We start from the raw sequence: 14,129 nt of genomic DNA, 5'->3' as shown, positions 1-14,129 counted from the left end.
GATCCAGTGCTCAGGGCTGGCAGGGCAGCCCCACACATCTACTCTTTTAACACTACTGGAGACCCAGGGAAATACTTCACCACATCTCTTGATCTATATCCTTAAAAGAAAGGACGTCTGCATCCAATGCTATGACGGTTTGTGGGTTGTGCCACTGCTCGTATCAGGGACAGACACTGCTTCAGAGCGCTGGGAGGACTGGAGCAGCGGAAGTGCTTAGGTAAGAGAAAAGACAAATTAATGAACATGTCAAATCCTCCCTCTCACATGGTGTGAATGTTGTAGATTCTTATATAATGAAATATCTGCCCAGTCCTACCAATCATCAACCTTCTTTCTCCCTTCTTTTTTAATTTTTTTTGACGTTTTTATTTATTTTTGAGAGACAGAGCATAAGTGGGGGAGGAGCAGAGAGAGAGGGAGACACAGAATCTGAAGCAGGCTCCAGGCTCTCAGCTGTCAGCACGGAGCCCCCACGCAGGGTTGGAACTCATGAACTGTGAGATCATGACCTGAGCCGAAGTTGGGTGCTTAACTGACTGAGCCACCCAGGGGCCCCCAACCCTCTTTCTTCTTTCTATTTCATGATGCAAATACATATATTCAAAATGTGAATTCCTTGAATCCAATTACAACATTTTACTTAGATCACTTTTTTAAAGAGTTCTTTTTATTATTTATTTATTTGTTTGTTTGTTTGTTTTTACCGTTTTTTTAATTTTATTTTTTGAGAGACAGAGACAGAGTGCTAGTTGGGGAGGGGCAGAGAGAGAGGGATACACAGAATCTGAAGCAGGCTCCAGGCTCTGAGCTATCAGCGCACAGAGCCCTACATGGGGCTCAAACCTACAAACTGTGAGATCATGACCTGAGCTGAGGTCAGATGCTTAACTAAGCCACCCAGACGCCCCTAGATCACTTTTTTTTTTTAATTTTTTAACTTATTTTGAGAGAGAGTGGGGGGGGGAGGGGCAGAAAGAGAGGGAGACACAGAATCTGAAGCAGGCTCCAGGCTCTGAGCTACCAGCGCAGAGCCCAAAGTGGGGCTCAAACTCACAAGTGTGAGATCATGACCTGAGCCAAAGTCGGACGCTCAGCTGACTGACCCACCCAGGCGCCCCCTACTTAGATCACATTTTAGATCACTGCTGTCAACAGAGCTCAAATTATGTGAAAATCTCAATGATAACAACAGTGCTTTTCCTAACATAAAGGCAAGAAAAAATATATATTTTATGGATTAATTAGTGATTTACAGATTACAGATATCTTCATTACCCATCCAAATTTCATAGGGCCATCAACACAATACTCAGACCCACAATAATTCAATTTTTTTCATCTTTGCTATTTTCTGAATTTTACTCATATAAAAACCACAGCTTTCTACACATTTTAATTTTGTTCTTATGAGAGTATGTTTATAAGGTAGGTGGGAAAATAAAACATGTTTTATTTAACTGTGGCATGTGGGCCTCCTTTTGTACTCTTGTCCCAGTCTCTGTCGGCAATGCCTGTTTAAAACTACTTTGAAAACTGGTAAGATATTACTAAGCATAGCATTTCTGTTTTTTAATATTTATCCAAATCCCTTTTCTCCTTTTTCTTTCCCTCACAAAATTGATACATTTTTTTAAAGCTCCTTAATTTCTGCTGACACTTCACATCGTACCCTTGTAGGAGACAAGCACTGCAGAGATGGAAGTTTCTATGTGACGAGTTTCCTTAGCAACAAGAGCTGGAGATGTCATTTCCCCGTAGCCCTTCATAACTAGAGGAGAGGTGAACCAGGCTCTGCTGCCTGGGGTATTCTGAATAAAAAGCAATCAAGGCCCTGGAGGAAATTCAGAAAATCTGTGAAAATACTTAATCCCTCCTTTTCCCATAAGGCTCTCCTGTTTCACCACTGGGTTTCAAGTACCCCCACCTGCATTTTAATCAATACCCCACCCCCAGCCGTGCTTCTCAAATTATAATCAATATATAAATCACATGGGCTTTAAAACGCAGATTCTGATTTAGTAGGCCTAGAGCCAAGCATTTCTAACAAGCTCTCCTGATGCTGCTGATTCAACAGAGAAGCAAGCACAACACTGATTCCAAGGCCTTAGACTATGCTTGCTTGGTCCTTTCCTGATGCTTTTGAAAATGCAGGTCAGGAGAAAAAAAAAAAGGATTTATTTGGGTTGTTCGCTGTCTGCTTCTCTTATCATTCAATAAAAATAATCATCGCTATGTGTTGAAAGTGTTCTTGAAACTGAGGCCCAGATGGTGTAAATTTTCCCTTCTGTGCTGACTGTGAGGTCTGTACCCTGGGAAAGAAGCCAACCCTGGTTTGAGAACCTGCTTAGTTCTCCTTCCAGCACACCTCAAGCCCTGCCCCATTGCCCAGGATGGGCTCCTTCAGGCCTATACCCTCTTGTTCTTGACCCGCTCCTACCCCTGGATTCAGGGAAGTTTACTGTCTGGAAGCAGTGTCTTGGGCAAAACAATACAATATGGTACAATAGGAGGTGAGAAGACCTGATATGAGTAATAATCATTTAACATAGCATTCTTCCAAACGTTTCTCCACTTCTAAAGCTTCTAGACAAAAAAAAAATCTTAATACAAAGAAATAAAAATGGTAGGATTTGAGAAATTTTAGCAATATGATGGATAAACAATTTAATTTTTGTTTAAGACGTTTATTTATTTTTGAGACAGAGAGAGACAGAGCATGAACGGGGGAGGGTCAGAGAGAGGGAGACACAGAATCTGAAACAGGCTCCAGGCTCTGAGCTGTCAGCACAGAGCCCGACGCGGGGCTTGAACTCACGGACCGCGAGATCATGACCTGAGCCTAAGTCGGCCGCTTAACCGACTGAGCCACCCAGGCGCCCCAATGTGATTTTCTTTTTTGAATAAACTATAAGTTCTTTTAAAGTATAAAAACTTTTATATTCATTTGTAAAACTTCTTTATACCTTCCACAGCATGTAAAACAAAGTATTCTTAATAAATACATGTTGAATGAAAAAAAAAAAAATTTTTTGTTTAAGAAAAACTTCTGGAACCTCTGGCAAAATTTCCTTCCTTCCTCTCTCGATTCATTCATTCATTCATTCATTCATTCAGGTGTGGAAGCAGAATTAAAAGAACTGGACTTGCATCCCAGCTCTGACACTACCCAGTCCCTCCATCTCCAGGGTCTCCCTCTGTAAAATGGGAATGAATAAAAACTAGAGGGCTGTTGTGAGGATTAATACTACCATTTATTGAACACTTAACTACTGGGCACTTTGCTACATGTTTCACATACATTTTCTAACTTAACTAATTAAAATCACATGTGAAAACAGTTTGTGTATAAGAGATTCAATAGATGCTAATTAAATTTATCATTCGGTCCTCTGAGCTATATGATCCCAAGGATGCCACAATAGGTTTCTCACAAACACCCATGTTATTGCCATGCATTGGTGGTTTGCTTTGAATTTCTGCTCATGAACTCCCCTTGTTGACCTTCCTCTTTCACTATGAAATAAGTCTGATAGAATTTGTTTTGAGTTCAGAAGGACTCAGGAGCAAAACAGAGATTAGAATTAGGTCAAAATATAAATAAATATGTAGAATATGATAAAAGTGGCATTTCACATGAGGACAGGGAGAGATTATTGAACATGTAGTGTCAGGTCAATCTACTAGCCACCAAAAGACATCAAGTTTAGTGACTAAGAGCATCACCTCTGGTACCACAATGCCTAAGTTCAAATCTTGGCTCTGCCATTTACAGTCGATTAATCTTTTTTTTATTTTTTTTTTAACGTTTATTTATTTTTGAGACATAGAGAGACAGAGCATGAACGGGGGAGGGTCAGAGAGAGGGAGACACAGAATCTGAAACAGGCTCCAGGCTCTGAGCTGTCAGCACAGAGCCCGACGCGGGGCTTGAACTCACAGACCGCGAGATCATGACCTGAGCCGAAGTCAGCCGCTTAACCGACTGAGCCACCCAGGCGCCCCTACAGTCGATTAATCTTAAGCAAGTTGCTGGACTTCCCTGTGCCTTAATTTCTTGGTCTGAAAATGGGGAAAATTATAATACATCCACCTGATATAACTGTTGTAAGAACGTAGTTAATATAGCTAGAGAGCTTTAAAAAATTCCTGGTATATGGTAAGTGCTATGTAAGGTTATTTTCTTATTGTCAAAATGTTTAAGTGTATCCATATTTCACTTCCTGCCAAAAGAATAAACTCCAGTCACATTAAATAATGAAACTATAAACTCCAATATGAAGCCCACCCAAATTAAATAATTAAACCATAAAAATACTAGAAGAAAATATAGGAGGGTATTTTTACAATAATGGAATTAGAACAGCTTACCAAAGTATGACAGAAATACCAATAAGAAAAGACTGATAAAGTTAATTTAAAAACTACTTTGGCAGGGCAAACACACCTTGAACAAACTCAAAAAAATAGCAACAAATTGGAAAATTCACAGCACATGTGGTAATAAAAGGCTTATCTTCCTAGAACATAAAGAGCAACAGTGGGCTGGCTGGTGCCCCCCTCCCAAGAGATATGGCCATGTCCTAATCCCAGTACCTGTGAACGTTACCTTATGTGGAAAAGGGGTCTTTGCAGATGTGATTAACTTAAGGCTCTTGAGGAAGAGCCCATTTTGAATTATCCGGGTGGGCCCAGAATGCAATCATATACATTCTTATAAGAGAGGGAAACAGAGGAGAAGACCAGGTAAAGATGAAAAATGAGATTGGAATCCAGCAGTCACAAGCCAAGACAGGCCTGGAGCCACCAGAGCCTGAAAGAGACAAGAAAATAAATTTTCCCTATAGCCCCTAGAAAGCTACACCTTAATTTTGGACTTCTGGTCTCTAGAACTATGAGATAATAAATTTCTGCTGTTTTAGGCATTAAATCTGTGCTTACTTGCTATAGCAGCCACATGAAACAGGCACAAACTAAAAACAGATAATTCGTGGAATAAATACAGCCAATGAATTGATGTAAGACTGCAGTAATGGTCAGAAAGGCCAGTTAGACACTCCCAAAACTTACATTAAGATACTCAAATTTTCATTGCTATCTTGAATCACAGACAGAATAAAATAATTGACAGCTAAAGCATATAGGCAAGTATTTCACAACCTTTTACAGTGGGGATACAAAAAGAAAAGCAACAATGTGTATGTAATGCTGTGAGTTTAGAATCCAGAAATTCTTCATAATCTTCTTTCAAGTCACTTCTTCTCCTCACTGCTAACAAAACCGTAAAGCCCTTATGACTCAACCTTAATAAAAACTCAGGGCAATAATTTACACTTGAATTCAAGCCCTGTGGGACTTGTGTGCATGCACAGGCAAGTACCTATGTGTTTTAAGAATGGAAAGCAAAATCTGATTAACAAGTTGTTCGTTCTTAAGTAGCAAATACATAGTACCCCTTGCCTTTCATAACACAGTATATGTATTATATCCTATATAAGTGTATGGTATATAGTATAAGCATGAATTCAGAAAGTATCCTGCAACAATGATGATCTCTATTCAGTAATTCCCCTCTCTTGAAGAAATAGGTTCCAAATATAAGTAAAGAGTAATGAGGGAGACAAAGACAGTTGTTTAATCACTTTTCCTAGCCTGTGATCCAAGGGGAATGAATGTATTATAAACATTTTCACGGCCAAAAAAAAAAGGGGGGGTGTAACTATAAAAAAAAAAAAGCCCATCCATAAAAGAAGCAGTCTTAGAAACAAGTAGTTGCTTCAGCTCTTAGAGAATGTCTTACTGGCTTCCAAATACATGTAAGGCATACTTATACTTAGAAACGCTGTTCCTTCTCACCCAGCCCACTGAAGGGAAGTGTTTTTTTTCTTTTTTCTACTCTTAAACCACCAGTCTGTTATTAGTTCATATGTTTTCAGTGAAATCTTAGCATTTCGGATTTAATATTTTTTTTCAGACACTTTTCTTCAGTACCATGAGTTTCATTACCTGGATTCATATTTTCATTTTACAAAAGCAACATATGTTTGTTATTTTTCAAAGTAAAAAATACGGTTCCTCGCAGCCGCCCGGAGCGGGCGGTGCCACCCCCTCCCCCGCCAGCGGCTGCCCGGCCCTCCTCCCCCTCAGATGTGGCTGGGGCTTGAGGAGTCAGGGCTGGGAACGCTGCAGACCCGGGACCCGGAGCAGCTCGGAGGCGGTGAATAATAGCCCTTCAAGTCTGGAAAAAAAAAAAAAAAAAAAAAAAAAAAAAAAAAAAAAAAAAAAAAAAAGGCCTCCAGTAAAACCACAATGCAAAAAAAGGGAATGAAACAGAAGGGAAAGAGTAAAAAAGTAGAAGAGGCAGAGCCTGAAGAATCTGTGGTGGAAAAGTACAGACCTGTAATGAATGGGAAGGCGGGGCATTTCCTCCAGTGGAAGGGATTTACAAATACTGACAATACTTGGGAACCTGAAGAAAATTTAGATTGTCCAGAGTTACTTGAAGCATTTCTTTTCTGTTGTTGTTTATTTTTGAGAGAGACAGAGAATGAGTGGGGGAGGGGCAGAGAGAGACACACAATGCGAAGCAGGCTCCAGGCTCCCAGCTATCAGCGCAGAGCCTGATGCAGGGCTCAAACCCACGAACCCAGAGATCATGACCTGAGCCAAAGTCTGACACTCAACCGACTGAGCCACCCTGGCGCCCCTGAAGCATTTCTTAATTCTCGAAAAGCTGGTAAAGAAAAAGATGGCACAAAAAGAAAATCTTTATCTGACAGTGAATCTGATGATAGCAAGTCAAAGAAGAAAAGAGATGGTGCTGAGAAACCCAGAGCCTTTACCAGAGGTCTTGATCCTGAACGAATAATTGGTGCCACAGACAGCAGTGCAGAATTAATGTTCCTCATGAAACGGAAAGATTTAGATGACGCCCACTCGGTGCTGGCAAAAGAGGCAAATATGAAGTGTCCTCAAATTGTAACTGCTTTTTATGAAGAGAAACTAACTTGGCATTCTTATCCAGAAGATGAAGCTCGGTAATTGTTTTCATTGCTTCATATATATGTGTATATATATATATATATATATATATATATATACACACACACACACACACACACACATATACATGTATATATAATCTGAAATAAAATATTATATATATTTATATATAAATATATAAAATAAATAAAGTAAATATAAATATAATCTGAAATAAAATAAAAAATACAACTAAACCAAAGCCAGAAAAATAAAACTCCTTATCACTCCTTCACCCCAAATTAAATAAGTATCTCATATATGTATACCTAGACATATATGCTTTTAAAATAGATTCATACTTACACATTGCATATTACAACCTGATTTTTTTCAGACTATTTGGTCATCTCTCTTCAACATGAATTTTTTGATAAATAGCCATCTACAATATTGTTAATGGCTGATTAATGCATTTTAAAAAGTCCTTTTAGCAAACTTGAGATAGTATTGCAAGTAAATGTTTTCAATGTAAAATTTGTTAGTTAAACCATTATTCCACCGAGAATGAGGATGAATAACAAAACAAAAATAAAAGAAAGGCATCATTGCTCTCACAGTACCTTGTTTTGCCATATATTCTAGCCTGATGCAACTTCCCAGGAAATGGTGGTAAGCCCTCATCTCTGCCTCTGTGATCCGCACAGAGGTGTAAGGCAAGTATCTGGGGTCTTGCTGCCCACACTTCCTGCACCAGGAGGCCATTGGATCCCAGGACACCGTGCCACTTTGCTCTCTCTTGGTTCCTCTCAGCACTGTACTCACATAAATGTGTTTAATCCCTTCTCTGAGCTAATCTCACTGAAGTTCATTCAAGGTCATTTCATTGCTAAGAGTTTATCCTTTGGATTGCTGAGTGCTCACAGGATTACAGGCCCAATAGTTACTGGATTTACTCATTTGGAGACAAAGGGAAACTGGAGGATGAGGAGGTGGGGTAGAGAGGGAAATCCTAGAGTCAATGAGAATCAGAATCTTTTTTTTCTTTTTTAGAGGAATCACAATATGAGACATACATCAGGCCACTGGTGTATTATTCCAGGCCACAATCCTCCCCTCCCTCTTTTCCAACCTGTCTAAACTGCAGAGGAATAAAATACAGAGACTTAAAACTACAGCCAGTAGACGTCACTATCTAGACAGGCAACATGGGTTGGTACAGGAAATGATCAGTGTTCAAGTCCTGAAGGAATGTAGAGTGTGTCCTGAACCACTTCTAAAGATCAGGTGCAAGTACAATATCATGATTCTAAAATGAAGGATGTTTTTTGTCTGTCATGATCTGACTAAGACCTCCCACCCTTACTACCACTTGGAGAAAAGCAAGCTCACCTTTCAGAACTGTGCTATGCCAAGTGTGGTACACTCAGAAAGAGCCTGATTTTTCATAATGTATTTATCTTGGTTCTTCATGCTTAATGTTTTTGTTTGGTAATGTTATGCTCCAAGATTTAAGGAAAGGGCACAATATGAAATATCCAAAAAGTGATAAGTAAATTTATATATAAACTTCTAATTTTTATTTGTATATCTCAAGATAAAATTTGAGTAACACTTGCAACTAGCCAAGGAGAAACTGGAAACACTTTTCATAAAAAATAAATAGGAGCACCTCGGTGGCTTAGTAGTTTGAGCATCCAACTCTTGATTTTCACTCAGGTCACAATCTCACGATTGTGGGACCGGGCCCCGAGGAGAGCTCTATACTGAGCATGGAGCCTGCTTGGGATTCTCTCTCTCCCTCTCTCTCTCTGCCCCTCCCCCATTCATATTCTCTCTCTCTCTCTCTCTCTCTCTCTCTCTCTCTCTCTCTCTTGCTCTCTCTCTCTCTCAAAATAAATAAACATTTAAAAAGTAAAATTTAAACCAAATAAGTAAATAATAAATATTTATTTTTTAGGGAGAAGGTAAAATTGAGTATTATTGAAATACTCAAATCTGAAGTGTACATTTGAATGAGTTTTGACAAATGGATACATCCATGTAACCCACACTCCTTTCAAGATATAGAACATTTCCATCTATAGAAAGTACCTTCATGTCCCTTCCCAGCCAACCCTTGTTCCTAACTGCTAGGCAACCATCAAAGTGATTTTTCAATAGAGACTAGTCCTGCCTTTTAAAAAACTTCATATAATGTAACCATATAGTGTGTACTCTTGTGTCTAGGTTCTCTCAGGATAATGCTTTTCAGATTCACCCATGTTGTGTGTATCAGAAGTTCATTTATTTTTATTGCTGAGCTGTATCCTGTCTTATGGATGGTCACAGTTTGTCCATTTTCCTGCTTATAGACATTCAGGTTTTATCCCAATTTGGGCTGCTTGGAACATTCATGTAAAGGTCATTGCGTAGACACACATTTGCATTTCTCTTGGCTAAATACCTACAAGTGGTATTGCTCAGTCAAAGGAGAGGTGTATATTTAATTTGTAAGAAACTGCCAAACGTTTCCCTGAATTGGTTATAGCAGAAAGTCCCTTAAGATTAGAGGCTGCTCTGTTTAGTAATCCTCTGTGCCAATTCTTTATTAGTGTTAACTGCATGTGAAGTACTTTAAGAAAAATACCTAAAAATTAAGAGGAAGAAATGTAATATAATTTGAGATGCTAAAACTTATGAAAGCTCTTTTTTTTTTTTTCTCCACCATTAGGTATTGTGAATATATTAACTCCAATTAAACACCAAGTCTGAAAGTCCTAATTACAGGGCAGCAAACAAGGCAATTTTTAAGCAACAGTTTGTTGTATATAGCCAAATTTCCCTCCAAAATGGTTGTGCCAGTTTATATTCCCACCAACAATATAGAAAGTGCCTGAGTCACCATATGGAGGCTCTTTCTCCTACTACATTAACTTTTTTACCCATTCATTCAGTTATGAATAGCCATGAATGCTTGGCTAGCATCACAACACCCACGAACATAAGAGCTATCTTTGTTAACCACATAAATCCACAATGGCGGTGTAAATGCAATTGCACACACCCAGCAATGACCTTAATTATATTTTTTGCAGTTTACAGAACTCTAGAGAGAGGGTAGACTGTAAAATCTTGGAAATTTTCTTTATTACATTTGAATCTCTTATATGAACAAGCTGTACAGATCTTACAAATCCTATAATCCATGCACTGACCTTTATCATTTCACCAAGATCAAATATCCAATAAAGGGCTACATTTTCTTTATTTTGAACAACAGATTCTGAAATAACTGGGTACTAGGTAACTCTTAGAAAAAAGCTGATTATTTCAATAGTAATAGCAATGGGAGATGAATATTTTCCCCATCTCCTCCCCCAACCCCCCAGCAAGAAACTACTATTATAGGTAGGGGGAAAAAAGTGCTTTTTTAGCTCTTCTAGGGGCGCCTGGGTGACTCAGTCGGTTAAGTATCTGACTTTGGCTCAGGTCATGATGTCACAGTTTGTGGGTTCAAGTCCCGCATCGGGCTCTCTGCTGACAGCTCAGAGCCTGGAGCCTGCTTTGGATTGTCTCCCTGTCTCATCCCCTCCCCCACTCTCCCACACACACACACTCTCTCTCTCTCTCTCCAAATAAACATTGAAAATATATTTAAAATAATAATAATAATAATAATATCACCAAAAAGGGCTAACAATTACATTGCAGCTATTGTGCCATGCACTTAACATGCATTACTTCAAAATCCTATACGAGAAGTTCTCTCATTACCCCATTTGACATATGAGGAAGCAGATGATTCCAAATGCTGATAAAGAGATCTGGTAAAATCAAGAACCCCCACACTCTGTTGATGCATCACTAAAATAGTATAAATTTCCCATAAGGTAATTTGACCAAATTGTATTTTAAAACTCAGTACTCATACTCATACTATTATTGATCCAACAATAACATTTGCTAGAACTCTACGCTTTAAAAAAAATCTGGAATGTGTGAACTGTTTGCAAAGATTTCTGAACAAAGATGCTCCTTGGGGCTCCTGGGTGGTTTAGTCGGTTAAGCACTGGACTCTTGAATTCGGTTCATGTCATGATCTCCCGGTTCCTGAGTTGGAGACCCACGTGGGCCCGTGCTGACAGTGTGGAGCCTGCTTGGGTTTCTTTCTCTCTCCCTCTCTATCTGCTCCTCCCCTGCTAGTGCACACTCTATCTCAAAATAAATACATAAGCTTAAAAAAAAAAAAAGATTCTTCTTGCATTTTTGAAAAATAACACTGACAAACTGGAAACAACCTATCTGACCAACACTAGGGCAATATTTAAAAATAAATTATATTATAACCATGTAGTCAAAAATTATAAAATTATTAAAATGTTATTTATGGAAATGTTTTATAATATATGGAATTGTTTGTAATATAATTTAGTTTAATTTGTAGTATACCTTTAAAAAGCATAATAGAATTTATATAATTACATAAATAATATGTATGAGATATATCAAGAGAGATAGATCATATCATGTAAAATGATACAAATTGCCAAAGGAATGTGAAAATGCCAAAGGAAAAAACCTAGAACATATGCTCAAAGAGTAACTGTGACTGTAACTAGGAGATGGAATTGTTGACTTTCTTCTTTGTACATTTCTGTCTTTTCCAAATATTATGCAACACGCATGTATTTGTTTTCTGTATTTTTCTGTTTGGTAATGCTTTTTAAAATTTATTCTTAAACTGGTATACAGTATAATCCACTCTTGTTAGCATACAGTTCTAAGTTTTGACAAATGCATGGAGTCATTTAACCTTCACCACAATCAGGATAGGGAATAGTTGCATCATCCCCTGTAGTCATGGCACCTCCTCCCCACCCTTAACCCCGGGCGACCACCCCATCCTAATTTACCTTTTCCAAATGCCACATAAATGAAATAATTTAGTATGTACCTTTTTAGTCTGGTGTCTTTCTTTAGCATATGTATTTCAGATTTATTCATGCTGTTGTGTGTATCAATAATTCATTTCTTTTCATTGTTGAAGATTCCATTGTACAGATGTGCCACAAGTTGTTTATCCATTCCTCAGGTGAGAGACATTTGGGTTGTTTCCAGTTTTTAGTGATTAGAATTAGGCTGCTATAAGCATTTACACACAGATTCTTGTATGACCGTGTTTTCATTTCTCTTGGGGTAGGACTACTGGACTGTACAGTAAGTATATGTTTAATTTTATGAGAAACTGCCAACTGTTTTCTAAGTGGCCCTGCCATTTTCCATTCCCACCAACATACTGTGTGGGAGATACAGACCCTTCTCGTCCTCACTGGGACTTGGTATTGCCATTTTTTTAACTACTGTAATAAGTTTGCAACTTCCATGATGTTGAGCATATTTTCATGTGCTTATTTTCATCTGTGTTTCATCTTTGGGAAAGTATCCATTCAACTTTTTTTAATCCATTTTTAAGTTGAGTTGTTTGGTTTTCATTTAATGTTGAGTTTGAGAGTTCTTTACGTATTCTGGATAGAAGTCTTTTGTCAGATATATGATTCACAGAATTTTTTCCCTGAATGTTTTGTTTTCATTCTCTTAACAGTGTTTTTCTCAGAGCAAATACTTTTAATTTTGATGAAGTCCAATTCATCAAATTTTTCTTTTATGAGTTGTACTTTTGATGTCAACCTAAGAACTCTCTGTCCAACCAAGAACACAAAGACTTTCTCCTATGTTTTCTAACAGATTTCTCATTAGGTTTTACATTTAGATACATGGTCCACTTTGAGTTAATTTGTGTATATGGGGTGAGGTATAGGTCAAGGTTCATTTTTTTGTACACGGATGTGCAATTGTTCCAGCACCTCTTGTTGAAATTGCCTTTACACTTTATTCCACTGAATTGCCTTCATGCTTTTGTCTAAAATCAATTGACCGTATTTGTGTGGAACTATTTCTGGGTTGTTTATTCTGTTCCATTGATTCTTTTTTCTATCCTTTTACCAACACCACATCATCTTGCTTACTTTGCTTGATAGTAAATCTTGAAATTAGGTAGTGTGAGTCCTCCTCTTTGTTCTTTTTCAAAAGATTTTGACTATTATAATTCTCGTTGCCTACTACAGCACCTTTTGCTGATTGTAAATTTTAGAATCTGTGATTGATTTCTACAAAAACAAACTTGATAGACTTAGGACTGGAGTTGTGTTTAATTTATAGATCAATTTGGAGAGGACTGACATCTTAATATTGACTCTTCTAAACCTTAAACACAGACTATGTATTATTTTTATAAACAGTTTTTAAAGCCCTTTTGAAAACCACATAATGTTCATTTTCACTCATTTATTCTGCTTCTTTTTTAGACTATACCACAAAGTCATAGGAAATGATGAACATTATCTTTCTCTTTAAATTCTGGTTTGGTTTTCCCCAGGTGCTCAGGGAGAAAATGCTCATGTCACACCTGAAGGGCAAATCACATTTTAATAGTGGAATTTTCCTTCTCTTCTCTGCACTACTTTACGGCCTGAGGGGTTTTTCTTCCTTTGTAAGCAAAGTTTCTTTGGGTTACTGAAGGGATAGATACTGCAGTGGAAGCAAAATGGAATGAAAAGTAGAGGGCTTGGGTAAGGGAGCTCAGGAGGACCATCTTTCTAATCTAGTTTAGTCTAGTCTAGTCTAGTCATCTTTCTAGCTCTGCACCAGAGCTTTCGCACCACTGAGGAAGCAAAAAAGAGAAAAGAGAAGGAAGCTATGGAGGAGGGAAGGAGCCAGTGAAATGGTGACTCAAAGGACCTGTGAAACCTCTAGGAGCTGGGGTGGCAAGAGGACATTTTAAAAACAGTGATGCCTACAGCTCCATGTCAAAGTGTCTGTTTGTCTAGACCATAAACATCTCTCCCATCTTCAGAAAATTCTTCTGATCTTCCGTGTACATGACTTTTGAAATATTGAGGAAGAATTGAGTTCCACAACTAAACCAACCAAATGCAAAAGCAAAGCAGCAAATGTGGAAGAAAAAGCAGAGAGGCTGGAAAGCCACAAGAGAAGCCCAATGAGAAGAGAGAGAAACTGGAGCTTACAGCTGAATATCTGCCTCCCTTGTTAAACTGTAAACTCCAGGAAGACATCTTTCATTCCTCCCAGACCCCAGTACACCTGGG

General features: G+C 38.2%; 1 protein-coding gene and 1 pseudogene across 2 annotated transcripts in view; one reads left to right on the top strand and one right to left on the bottom strand.

Moving 5' to 3' along the window:
- MCF2L2 (MCF.2 cell line derived transforming sequence-like 2) overlaps positions 1 to 14,129 on the bottom strand; it is a 265,561-nt gene that overhangs the window by 233,591 nt on the left and 17,841 nt on the right. The window lies entirely within an intron of this gene.
- LOC132684111 (chromobox protein homolog 3 pseudogene) lies at positions 6,310 to 7,041 on the top strand (annotated as a pseudogene).

The sequence above is a fragment of the Panthera onca genome, chromosome C2, assembly GCF_046562875.1.
Source record: "Panthera onca isolate mPanOnc1 chromosome C2, mPanOnc1 haplotype 2, whole genome shotgun sequence".
Classification (NCBI taxonomy): Eukaryota; Metazoa; Chordata; class Mammalia; order Carnivora; family Felidae; genus Panthera; species Panthera onca.
The sequence above is the reverse complement of the archived record's forward strand: the minus strand, read 5'-3'. Positions and strand labels throughout refer to the sequence as shown.